The following is an 11,273-nucleotide window of genomic DNA, read 5'->3' as shown; positions in this document are numbered from 1 at the left end:
ATGCCTTGGCAAATGTAAATATTATAACATTATCATTCATTTGAATTCCATGGAACATTATTTTTTTATTTTAACAGATACAATTTCTGTGTATCTATTCTCATAAATTAATAAATTTTCACAATAAAATCCGAAACACTTGCTCCAGAGTTACTGCGTGCACCCTTAATATTGTTTCATTTGTGAGGTGGAGTCCGTAAGCTATTATTACTTGCATCTAATTCGCATGTGAATTACAAGGCTTTATCGAAGACAGTACAATACGCAGTTGTTCCCTGTTTGTCTAATGCAACGAAGTCCATTCTGATTATTTCCCCCTGCTCTCTCTCTCTCTCTCTCTCTCTCTCTCTCTCTGTATATATATATATATATATATATATAAAGCGGCGCTTTGTCAGCCTCTTCCTTTTCCAAACCTACAGCATCATAGCAGGTCGGTGATGAAATCAAAGGTTATTTGTCTGTAAAACTAGGTGAGTTTGTGAAATTCTATCCAAGAGTTACTGCAATTGATTGCTGGTTGATTAATTTCAATTTTAAAAGTAGTACAAAGAAATTAACTAAATTCCACCCCGATGTTGATAGATTTTTAATTGAAACATTAGTCCCGTTGAGTGACGAGTGTTAGTGTGGGTAGCCATTTTAATTAAATAATTTAATTAAAGTATACCACTTAATCGGCTAAATTCATAATACAATAATTGATAAGGTAATTAGATTATTACATATTTTCATTGGATATGAGTATGCCACCAATTCGGAATATAAAAAGGACACAGAGGTCGAAGCCCAAGTCGTCGGTAAGTTGGAAGGCGGCGGTATCACCCCTACAGAGAAGCCGAGTCAGGGTCCTGCACTACTCTGTAAGTACACTATGGCTAAATCGGGTCAGGAAGGAGAGCTTCAGATGTCAGCTACGAGCCTGGCTAATTTAGCCATGGCAACTGTACCTCCGAGTGTTGAATTATAGGTATGCATGTTGTGCAAGCCACTCGGCAGAAAATTATTGAAGGTCAGTACGTTGAATTAGTGTCTCTGTTGCCACCAAAAGTTGGGGGGGGGGGGGAGAGAAAAAACTCGTCATGAACAACCTCGGGGAAATAGTATGTACGGACTCGAAACCTAAACATATAGAGTCTATAGAAAAATGGGCGGATGTCGTGTTGATTTTTGCAGCAATCTACAGGCACACCCTGCTAAAACCATTTACCTCCTTAAGTACATTCAAACAGTTAGAATTGGGGCCGGTAGGGGTTATAAGTGGTGGTAAATGTATGAGTATGATATTCAGTACCGCCTTCGCAAGGCCAATAACCCCAGTAGCTCTTGGGGAGGGGGGTCGACTCCGAACTTTGACTTATGTATATGACCCCATCGCTTGTGGAAATTCAAATTCTGAGTCTGATACAAGCGCTGGTAGTTATAATTTCAACTTTAAAGTATCTTGTAGCAAATTCCCTTGTTTTTATGATCACAGGTGCTTGCGATGTAATGGGCAGCATGCCATGATGCACTGTCAAGGGATTCAACAACCACAAGCAAATGGACACAAGTCCCTCAACAATTTTCGCTTCCCGGGGAAATTTCAGTTTTCGGCGTCAAATTCAGCACCCACTATCAGAGGGCAACAAAATCAATCATTTACTTATAGAGGGCCGAATATTTCTTCGCGCCGAAAAAAAAAAAAACGATTTCAAAACCAACAGAATTTGGGATTTATGCAAAACGCCAATTAGAGTTTCAGTTTAAAAGAAATACCTAGATCAATATCCAAATAGAGCAGTGGCAAACAAATTATATCTAGGATTTACCCAGGGATTTCAGTTATACATTATTTGGGGCCTATGTTACATAAACAATCAGCATATGATTACCACTGGGAAGTTAAAGAAAAACTTCGTAAGGAAATTGAGTTGGGCAGGATTGGCGGTCCATACAAAGAGTTGCCTCTATCCAATCTTCCTATTTCGCCAATAGGGGTGGTACCAAAGGGAGATAATTCAAAATGGAGGCTCATAACTCATTTATCCTTCCCTGACCACTGCAGTGTCAATGCATTCATAGACCCCAATGAGACTTCAGTTCAATATACTTCGTTTGATGAAGTCGTCCAAATGATAGTTCGCTTTAGCAAGGGATCATTTACTGCTAAATGTGACATAAAATCAGCATTTAGACTTTTACCCATATATCCTGGGGATTTTGATCTTTTGGGTTACGAATTTGACAATAACTATTACATTGATAAATGCCTGCCCATGGGATGTTCTATATCTTGTAAAGTTTTTGAGGAATTTGCCACCTTTTTGAATTGGTTGTCAATTAATCAGTGCGGCTTTGATTCGGTTGATCACTATCTTGATGATTTTATTTTTGCTGCTCAAAAGGCTCAGGGGTGTAAACGTATTATGTCAACATTTCAAAATATGTGCCGTGATCTTGGGGTTGCCCTAACAGATGACAAATCAGTAGGTCCAACAGCCTGCTTAACTTTTCTAGGCTTAGAGAAAATCACAGTTCAGATGTCGGTTAAAATCCCAGGCCCTAAATTGCTTGAACTTGTGGTCATCATTGGGGATTTCATGTCCCGGAAAAAGACTACTCTAAAACACCTACAGTCATTGTTCGGAAAGTTAAACCTTTTCACTTAAACTATCCTCCCTGGTCATGCATTTGTAAGGCGATTATATGATGCAACAGAAAGGGTAACAAAACTTCGCCACCATAATCAGTATTACAAAAGCCATGCATGGAGATCTTTGCACATGGCCAAAACATTTGAACATCTTCAATGGTCAAGTTTACTTCCTAGACCAGGAATGGACATTAGATGATTTGTTACAGTTGTTTACAGACAGTTCAGGGGCTTTAAACTTATGTTGTGGGGCCTAATTTCAAGGTGAATGGTGCTACCTTGGTTGGTCTCCCTTTTGGGAAGACCTATTAGGTATTATTATACCTCAGTATGAGAATGCCATGCAACGCGTAATCTGATTGGTCTAGACGGTCACGTGCAAGGGAGGACAAAACTTCATATCTCCCTCTCAAGCATCATATTTCCCCATCATATTTACCACTTGGGCAGCCTCGTGCATTTTTCATAAATTTAACGTAAAGGTAGACGAAGTGTATTGTGACGTCACAATAAGTTCGAGTCATTGTACTTTCAGAGTTCGTAAGGCACAAAATATGCAAGTCTCTGATACACAGTTAAATCGCCTGGTTTTGGTTTATACAAAAACATGCAAGTAAATCAACATTCATGGAGAATGGAAATACGAAAACTGGTTATCATATCACTATATTTACATGTAGTTGTTTTTTTGTTTTGTTTTTGTTTTTATCTTTTATGCGTTGACGGCGCGGTGTTACCGTTAGGGCAATCTCAGCTACATACAATGTATAGATGAGCGGACTCCAATTTCAAACGCACTTTTGTAGTCTTGCTTTGTTTCGGTATAATAAACAATTTATTGCATGAATGCTCGGGAGATATGAAGATTTATTCACCCAAGAAAAATCATATTCCCCGAGGGCAACGCCCGAGGGGAATATGATTTTTCTTGGGTGAATAAATCTTCATATCTCCCTCACTATCATGTAATAAATGTATAATATGCAATTTGTAGAGCTAATACCGGTCGTATTGGCAGTCTATTCATGGGCCGATAAGCTTGTCAAAAAGTAAACCATCCTTCATAAAGACAATCAGGCCCCTGTAGCAACATTGAATAAGTAGTCCTTAAAATCCAAATTGGTTATGTCCCTGATTCGACCCCTTGTTTTGAAATGCATGCAGTATAACATTTTATTCCATGCAGTATATAATCCCACAAAACTTAACATCATTGTCGCTTCTATTTCTCGGAAGCATTTGGACAGATTTCGTCATGCAGCACCGGAAGCGGATCCATTTCCATTGACAATCCCCTCCTCCTTCACAAACCTCATCTCCAGTTTGAATTCAACAAATTATTAGACGCTTCACTTATATAAAACACACACAGAACTCACAGGCGTATTACAAGTTTTGTTCAGAAAACCGAATCAGTCCAAATTGGTTTTTGATTGATGTTTGATGTTTTCCGCCACACTCAACAATTTTTCAGTTATATGGTGGCGCCCAGTTTTTGTTGGTGGAAGAGAGAACCCAGATACAATGCACCTGGGAAGAGACCACCGACCTTCCGAAAGTAAACTGGGAAACTTTCTCACTTACCGGCGCGAGCAGGATTCGAACCCGCGCCGACAGAAGTGAGTCCAAATTGACCATCTAACTTAGCTTCAATAGTTCAATTCATGTTAAATTTATCTATCAGGGGTTTAGCTTTTTCCACAACATGCTCATACCTGGCAGCCTTGTCATATCATTGCAAATTGCAAGAAATTTATTATCCTGCTTCTGAATTGTTGTTGGTTGTTTTGCAAGGTATGGAACGTTTGAGGCATACTCCAAATAGCAGGCTTCCAATAACAAAATATATTTTAGCTAGAATATTTCAGGTGCTTCCATGTATTTCAAATGTCTTTAATGTATAAAATTCCACTTTTTATCCAATCATCAAAACATTGATTTACCTTTAAAGAGAAAATTTGTATTAGACCATATTGGTTGTAGACGGAATTTTTCAGTGGAGTTAAGAGTTTGGTTTGTGTTGTCTTGACAAAGGCTGAAGCAAGAAAACACCTGTTTATAAAACACTGGAATTTTTTAAAGAATGCCATAATTGTTAGTTGATGTATCAGAAATCTTAGCTAAATAATCGATGTCAATATTTAAAGTTTTGCAAGAAGTTTCTGCGTATTTCTTATGATGTGATTACTTGTAATAAGGCATGAAATCTACATGGCTTTTAAGGCTTTAAGTTTAGACTATCGACCACCCCTATTCCCCCATCTTTTATATCTCCTATCAATGTGTTCCTTTTATTCCATAAAAAAATTATATACCAATGTATAAATGTCTTTTACAAAAATTGGGATCGGGTAATTCTAAGATGTTTACAACATAAGTCATTTTTGATAAAGCCAAGGAGTTAATCATTGTACATTTTCCAAATAATGATAGTTTTCTTTTTCATGATACAAATAACATTCAATTTCGGGATGTATTTGCGTCGTTTTTATTATAACATTCAATTTTATCTTGACCTACATAAATACATAAACACTTTATGGCTTTCTTATTTATCTTTATTCCCTCTACTGTTTCAGACTGGTGTCTCAGGTTTCCGAGTAAAATACATTCTGTTTTTGTGAAGTTTATTTTTGACCCTGCTAATTCACAGAAACTTTTAATGGTTTTTAAAGCTGGTGTCATGTCGTCTGCATGTTGAATATTTCAAATGTTTTTAAAAATTTTATTTGTGAAAACGTGAATTGAATTATTACAATTTATTTTATCTGATAGATGAATCCTAATTTCCCCGTGCATCTGGCATGTTCTAGAGATCCATCCATTATTTTCTAAACGGAAGATTGGATTTTTATAGAGTATTTTTATACATTTGATAAAATTTATTCCAAAATTAAATCTTTCTAGAGTTTTGAACAGAAAATCCCACTCGACTGAATCGAATGTTTTCTCAAAGTCGAGAAATAATAATAACTAATCTTGGTTATTGTTTTCCCAGTAATCAAAAATATCAATTTGCCCTGTTGAATCTGAATTTTGATGTCCAGATCAGATACAATGACTCATAACGCATGTGCACTTTTATATGCGCTAGTTGGATTTTCCCCATAGCATCCGGTCCAAATTTTCTGTGTGGACCTTATTTTGTCATTTCATATTTTTCAAACATTTTATGTATTAACAACTCAATTTTTTGACAAACGGGATGACTTCAACTTCTCCATCGTCAACTTCCCATATTTATGTAGCAATATTCCATTATCACCTGCATATGGTGTTTACATCTCTCTGCTGATTCGATACGCAAGAGCTTGTTCTGCATATGGTCAGTTTCTAAATCGAAGCAGGCTACTAACAAACACGTTAATGGTGCAGGGGTTCTAACATTCTCGTTTAAAATCAGCATTTCGCAAATTCAATGGTGGTTATAACGTTCTAGTTTGCCAATGCAACCTATCATTGGGTCAAATGCTGTCTGACGTGTTTCATGCCGATTGTTAGGCCGTTCTTGGCACACTGATTTTGACTACGGTTAACTCAGTTTACCTGACCAAGATATAGGGCTCACGGCGGGTGTGCCCAACTCTCTATTTTGTATTGCTTATAGGAGTTATGAGATTGGTTACTGTTTGTTATTTTCACCTGTGGATTTATGCATTGCGCTTTGATGTGAAAGTTAATGTGATTCGCTAAGAAATGAGTGTTCAAATGGATTCGATTTGAGTTACTACATCAGATTTTTTAAACTTATGTTATTGGTAGGTAAAGTAATATTACATGATTATGGTTAGATATAGTACATGAAATTCAAAAGAATTGTATTGGAAATCATTTATTAGTATCGAAAACCTTCATTGCTCTATCGCTCTGTTAGAAATTCCATATCTACAGATCGATATAGCATAAAATACTTTAATCAATACAAAGCATTCTTTTGATTCATCTAATGCCAACAACTTATGTAGAGTTGAGGACCTGTGATGGATGGGCTCGTCTGTTTCTCGTTAGTGTTCTTCTCATTTGTAAATCCTATTGCCTTTAGTCTCATTCGTGAGTCCAATTCTCTTTAGTCTCATTCATCAGTTCATCTCATATACAGGTACAGAGCCCCCTTGTATGTTATTTCATGGCAGGGATCCGATTCGGTCAGGTTTTCTGTGCTAGTCCGCTGTTGTACCGGTAAGTCCTAGTAACGTGGTTTTATCATAATGAATCTCTTCTTATCATAAACCGTACTCCATCATCGTCTCATCATGCCCACCCTACAATTCAGAACATAAATTTTTAAAATTGGTCAAGTTAAATATTCACCTTTAGTTTTCTTTTTCTTTTAATTCTTACGTATAATTTAACACTATTCACACTGAAATGAACCTAGGTATACGTAATAAAGCCTCATTACTGTGATGTTCCCTGAATAGACATAACTAACTTTACACGTGTAGTGTAAGTCCTGCTTGCTTCCAAGAACACAAATCATTTCGATAGTTTGTGAATATATCTATTATTGTGGCTATAAAGGTGACATCGAATCATTTTAGTACGAGTTATTTTTTCAAGAATAAAATACTCAGTGGTCTTTATTTAGATGTTATGGTTTCTCTAGGTACTCCTATAAAATACTGAAACAGGAAAATATTTTAGTTTATAACATGATTATACTGTCTTCCTATTCTTGGATGAGATGAAAACATTTTCTTTCATATCATTTACAGGATCAATTAAATCGGGTACATGTATAATGAATTACACTACTGACTACAATGTAAACCACGCCATTAAGGTGTCATGACTTAATAAATCTCTTGTTGGGTGTGCCTACATATAACTATCAAAACAGAAGTCTGAATCACTTGCATGCTGAATTGAAATTGCATGTTTTGTACTTTAATTCTGTGCTTACAGGAAAAGTTAAACTCTTGTTATCTGTCGACTGGCATTATTTCCTGTGTGTGTGTATATATATATATATATATATATATATATATATATATATATGTTTATATGTTTATATTTTCTGCATTTAGTGATCTCTTAAAAATTGTCAACATACGTGTTTATACTGAAATACTTCAAAATGATGATACGCAATTTATTTGTCATGAAATACTAGTATCTGTATATCGTGGATCAGGTTGTTCTAAGCTTTCCTCTCACGTGATTAATTCTTGCTCTGAATTTTTATACTACATGTATTACAAAAACAAAAAAAATCCCGGTTTACTGAATCCCGCAGCTTTTTTTATTTTTCTGAATTCATTAATGACGATTGTAGAAGTTAAAAACTTATTTACAACATAAATCGTCATTTACGATTCCATTTACACATCAAAAGTTTATCCAATTATCCTCGACTTCGTGGTTAACTTAATATTCTATTCTATTGGAAGACACATTAAACGGGAACCCAATCAAATCTCTGCAATAACAATGCTTGATTACACGTGGACAACCATGTACAAAGTGGATATCACGTGATACTTAATCATCATTCCATTGGTTGCTGACGATGGTGGATAAAAATAAATCTTCTGATAAACTAAAGTGATTGGTTCTGATAACAGATGACATGCTGTGTAAAATACATTCATGTACTCTTCACTTGTGATCAAGAAACAAATACATGGATGTTTACACAATACAGACTACATTACACGATGTGTACAAAACATGCAGCGTTAAAAATGATCACAAAAATACTATTTAACAAATATTATTTCAGCCTGTGACCACAAAACTACACTATAGAAACCTGACAGATCTATAAATTTGGATGTTAAAAAGATTCAGAGGAAATTTTCACAAAAGATCTTAAAACTCATTTAATGCATGTAAAAACTAACAACATTTAGATTGACTTTGCAATAATATAGATATCAATACATTCTAGTCGTCATGTACAGAGTATCTAAATAAACATGTAGTCTGATTAGTAGCTTAGCCACAACTACGACAGGTGGTTTGGGGCAGCCTTCAGTAAGACTCTGTTAGGAGTCAGACCTGAAGCAGGTGAATTCTGAGGGTTTTACAATGTCGAAACTAAAATCACCATTTCTGAGTCTTGAAAAGAAAAAATGCAACATTTTTTTGCCTCGAAATATATCAAAAGAACGCAATTTACACTTCTGTGAACACTGTCATAGTTGCATATTGTAAAACTTATACGGTACCAATTTTGATGCACCAGATGGGCATTTAAACAAATAATATCCATCGAATTGTATCCAGCTGCTCGATATGCATCTTGGAGTAATATTTCGTATTTAACAACCTGTTGACGAGCAGGATACATGTACCTACAGGTCTTAAAAACATAATCTGAAACATACCCTATACTTTCTTTAGTATGTCGGTACAGAAAACTTTCTAAAGGTGATAAGTTAAAATGAATATTCATCGGATTCGACTGAATTCATAAATCTTTGACTCTCTTTCTTTACATATAATTTTTTATTATTCTGATATGGAAAAACGATGTGTACGATGTGTACGCACGTGCGTATTTGGCGAACTGGCAGTTACGCGACTGCTGGTATCCATTACATGTTTGGATATCTTCCGAACTGAAAATATCAATATTTAAAAACTTTTAAAAAATTATTATCACAAGTTTCGTATATATAGATTATACATCAAAAGAGAAATTCGATTAAAATTCATTTCAAATATTATTGTTTTGTCATATGAAAAAAAGCGAACTCAAATATGAAGGTCTTCATAGAAATTTAGATTTTGTTGGTAGGGTATGAAGCGATCGTCTACTCTTGCATGAGATGAACATTTACTTTCATCAACATATTCATTTTATGCAATTTACAAAATCAATTTAATTGGGTACATGCATTGGGAATTACACTACAATGTAAACAACACCATCAAAAGTATCACGTAGATCAAATCTCTTGTTGGGTGTGTGAAAAAGTGAAGATAACGAACAGTGATCAATCTCACAACTCCTTTAAGGAATACAAATATAGAGAGTTGGGCAAACACGGACCCCTAAATATACCAAAGGTGGGAACAAGTGCTTAGGAGGAGTAAGAATCCATGTCGACTGGTCACACCCGCCGTGACCCTTATATCTTGATAAGGTAAACGGGGTAACACGATACTTAATTTGAAAATACATTTTCATGCTGAATTGAAATTACATGCTTTGTAATTTAATTCTGTACAGGAAATTAACAGGAAAAGATACAAACTTGTCAACATTTGACTGACATTTCCTGTAAATGTATGTACATGTTAACATTTTCTGTATGTGTTATACATAAAGAATTTGTATTTTGTTTAGGTTATATATCAGATTTTTTCTGATCGATATTAAATTGTCGAAAATGTTTATACCCGAACCTTATAGACTTGCGGAAGGATGATGCACTATTTACTTATCATAAAATATGCGTATATGGAACATTGGTATTTAGTGTGGATCAGGTTGTCTCTGATTGCAAACGAAACTTATATAAATTGGATGTTACAGTGAAAATTAAGACACCTATGGTTAAATTTTGTATCAGATACCACAAAGTCAGCAGTTCATTATCCACAGACAAATGAATTGTCAACACATATACATGTATTTGGAAAACCAAAAATAAAAGACAGAGTCAATCATTGCACAATTCATTCAACTAAAAGTATGTACATATACAAGTTAACCGAGTATATCTCACTGCTGTATAATGAATTAAAACATCCGACGCAAGATTAGTCAGGCGATCTCGATGTCAAATAAATGTAAATAAAAACCACCATCCAAGGCTACAGTGTTTCCCATTATACAACAGAGGTATTGTTTCAGCGTTACCGGAAGTAGTATTCCAGCGTGAGCGGAAGTAGTATCTCAGCGTGAGTGGAAGTAGGAATTCAGCGTGAGCTGGAGGACAGACATGTTATAAGAGAATAATGCACAATGCATCAAAAACCCAACAGTATGTATCGAATCATATGTTGATATGAAGGGACACCATTCCTATTGATTGTAATCACTAAGAAACAGAAGATATCTGGTGAAGAGTCTTGAAATTCCTTAACCATGCTAGGTTATCTCCGAGCGTTAAATGCCTTCACCAAAATGGATATCTAACGAGTTTCATATGATACTGACATCGAGGTTCTTTATACTTCAATCATTATGGTTTCAGACCACTGGAAATATCCCTCTGTAAATTTCTACATCAGTCATTACCTCACACTTTTACTCATTTATGATCGTACAATTCAGCGGTACTTCTCACAAAAGATCTGGAAACTGATTGGATACATATAAAAGAATTAGCTTCACTTTATAGTCCTCGAAATATAAAAACAAGATCAATACATTGTAATAATACACGTATTTAAACCAACATATGTTCCGGTATTCTTTATTTTATTGACTGTTTGGGTATCTGCCAAACTAAGAGATCAATCTGTACAACCGTTTTTATTATTATTATTATAAGCACAAGATTCGTATACATATATTATATATGAAGAAGAAATGCAAGGCCTCCATTTTTCATCATAATTAAAAGCAATCATTAGCTTTAATTCAAATATTATGGTTCATAAACAAATACTCGTCATTTGAAAAAAAACCCAGTAATATGAAGGTTTTGTCAGAAAATTAGAACTATCTTCCTATTCTTGTATG

At 35.1% G+C, this 11,273-nt stretch overlaps 1 pseudogene; it reads left to right on the top strand.

Moving 5' to 3' along the window:
- Window positions 1-972: 972 nt before the first annotated feature.
- LOC125666372 (uncharacterized) lies at window positions 973-1,736 on the top strand (annotated as a pseudogene).
- Window positions 1,737-11,273: the final 9,537 nt, after the last annotated feature.

Source organism: Ostrea edulis, chromosome 10, assembly GCF_947568905.1.
Source record: "Ostrea edulis chromosome 10, xbOstEdul1.1, whole genome shotgun sequence".
NCBI classification, from domain to species: Eukaryota; Metazoa; Mollusca; class Bivalvia; order Ostreida; family Ostreidae; genus Ostrea; species Ostrea edulis.
Note: the sequence above shows the minus strand (reverse complement) of the source record. Positions and strands in the feature narration are given on the sequence as shown.